This window comes from Sinocyclocheilus anshuiensis, unplaced genomic scaffold (genome assembly GCF_001515605.1).
Source record: "Sinocyclocheilus anshuiensis isolate Anshui unplaced genomic scaffold, SAMN03320099.WGS_v1.1 scaffold21, whole genome shotgun sequence".
Lineage (NCBI taxonomy): Eukaryota > Metazoa > Chordata > Actinopteri > Cypriniformes > Cyprinidae > Sinocyclocheilus > Sinocyclocheilus anshuiensis.
In genome coordinates this window covers 61,994-64,733 of record NW_015536472.1, presented here as the reverse complement: position 1 = coordinate 64,733, position 2,740 = coordinate 61,994, and the positions used below count along the sequence as shown (strand labels likewise).

Genomic DNA, 2,740 nt, shown 5'->3' with positions numbered 1-2,740 from the left:
TTACATAGACTATTATATAATATAATAAAAATAATAAACTATAAGAAGATCATTTAATTTTCCAAACAAATATACTAATATATTAGTACAAATATATTTACTTTATTTAATGTAATATTACATATATTAATATTTCATTAATATTATATTCTATATTCATGATTTCATTCAAAATGTGGAGAAAACATCAAACACAGAAGATTACACTTTCTAACTAATGATCATTTCATATTGAAGTAATGTTAGATCATGTTCTTAGTGAAAGTTATTATAAAGTGTTACAGGGTCCTGCAACCCCTGATGCATTTGTTCATATTATTAATATGAACATATTTATATGAATATATAAGTTAATAACGATTAACATTTTACTGCAAGTGAGAGTGAACACGTGCTGCTTGTCACTCATCATCATCGTCATCATCATCATCGCCTCTGCTTCAACTTTAACAGCCGGAAGTGTCGTGATCTGCGCACGCGCGGCTACGGGTGTTCGATTCCAAGTTTTTAGGAGTCGACTCTGATTCCCGACTCTGACCGTAGGAATCGACTCCTCGACTCCCATTTACTTTACATCAAAACAGCGTCAGGAATAACACAAGATTGCAGTCGTTGTTACACACTCGATTATTTATTTCCCCCGACACAATGCCTTCACTACAACAACAACACGTTTAGCGTGACTGCCCCAAATTAGTCCAATTCCACCGCGGGAGTCGACTCCAGGCTATTCAGAGTCGAGGAATCGACTCTTTTGGAGTCGACTCCCCATCACTACACGCAGCTTTATTTACATATTTCACTCACAAACACACAGCGTAATCTCATCACAGATAGCCATTCTGGAAGATTTGAGCCTTCTTAATGTATGTCCCTTCTCCGTGTATTATTATTAATATATTCATAGAGTTTTTTCCCCAATATACCTCGCATCAAGACGACTTTTACACTGTTATAAACGAAACTTATGAGCGTTTAAACGTTTCTTTGGTTTGCTATGAGTGAGTTAGCCGATAATATATTGACAATTCTTGGAAAATGTCATTTTAATAACACACACATTAGACTGAAGTAACTCCCGGGAGTTTTTTGTTGAATACCCGGATTTAACCCTTTAAGGGGCTGAAGACGAAACGCTCCGAATTTCCTGAATATCCTTCAAATCGTATCATACTTACTGTATTTCTCAGTCCGATGCAGTGGGTTAGTCTCGTGTGTTACAGCGGTATTTCATCCCCGCTCCATCGGTTCTCGCACCGATCTCAGACCGAAACAAACCGCCGGCTGCCAACACACCGGTAGGCGAAGCCCCGCCCATGAAACGCGACGCCGAAGGTTTGCCTCTTGAATATTAATTACGCGACGCCACGTACGTTTAGCCGATTGGTTGAAAGCAGACGTAGGGAAGCGAGCGCTCAGTTAGCCGGCCAATCACAGTGCGACTTCGCTATTACATATTAATTAGGTTACGCGCCTAGAAAGAGCGGTTTTGCGAGATTTTCTGTTTCCGAGATTTTCTGTTTCAGTGGGCGGGGCATACATTAATATTCATGAGTTTGAAGTCCATGAAGTGGAACTGAGAATTTCACGCTCCTTGTATCTCAGCAGGTTTAATGGTTACAAAATGAATAGGAATCCAAGACCACACACACAAGCATGAAAGTGTTCCTTTAATAAATACAATTTTGGTTTAAACTAAATTGTATGGACACAAGTTTAAAAAGTAGCCTATATTTGGTAGACTGTAAATGAGAAAACAAATATTTCACTGCATTTTATGGAATGGAATAAGAAACTAATTTCATGGATTCAATAGTGATTAATGCTCAAAATTCAGGAAAACTTTACTTTATTAATGGCATCCTCCATGACTAACATTTTCCTGGATTTTGAGTTTGAATCACTATTGAATTCATATTTTTAAAAACAAAATGTCACTGTCTCACATAACATCAATATCCACACCAACACACATTTTACCAACATCTCATCACAAGCTAATCAAGGCCACAATCCAGATGAGTGTTTGTCGTGCATCAAAATAGACCATGCATTTGTATCAATGATCATCATTGTGTATCATCCAGGTACAGTCAGTGCAACACATGGTCAAAGAACAGATGACACAGAATAACATCAGTGTAGGTTGCAAAATGTTTATTAGGCCACTGATACGGTGGTGAATGTTATTTCATTCATTGCCAGAAGACGACCGTTTTAAAACTTTTTTTAAAACCATTAAACTCATGAATATTCATGTATGCTCCGCCCACTGAAACCGAAAGTCTCGGAAACCGAAAATCTCGTAACACCGGCATATCCTAATTAATATTCATGAGCTAAGCTTCACTAAAGTTAATTTAGAAGCAGTCCTTTTACAGTTTGTCATAATATGGGCCTAAAATGTTTCTAAGAATATCATAAGCGTACAGCAAGTAAAAAAACTAAGTGTTAATGTCTTGAATAATGTCTGTGTTGTTTTTATGGACAGTATCTCCATTATCTGCTGGCCCAGCCGGTGACATAAACACATCTACAACAACATTAATCACAACAGCTGTGTTCATATCAGTATTTTATTGAACTGGAAATGCTTCAAATCACACACTAGCACCATGTTCACTTGCTAAAAGTGTGTAAATCAGTTGCTTTCGATTTGACTAGCTAACAAGATCAAACTAAACACGTCTGACCAGGGCTCCCTGTTGCAAAAAAACAGCATATGCTGGTTAGGTATGTT

General features: G+C 37.4%; 1 protein-coding gene across 1 annotated transcript in view; it reads right to left on the bottom strand.

Moving 5' to 3' along the window:
- LOC107700370 (soluble calcium-activated nucleotidase 1-like) overlaps positions 1-1,313 on the bottom strand; it is a 12,128-nt gene extending 10,815 nt beyond the window's left edge. Inside the window, exon 1 of the mRNA XM_016502106.1 lies at positions 1,179-1,313. The gene's annotated coding sequence lies outside the window, so the exon portion shown is untranslated. The remainder of the gene's footprint in view (positions 1-1,178) is intronic.
- Between the last annotated feature and the right edge of the window lie 1,427 nt (positions 1,314-2,740).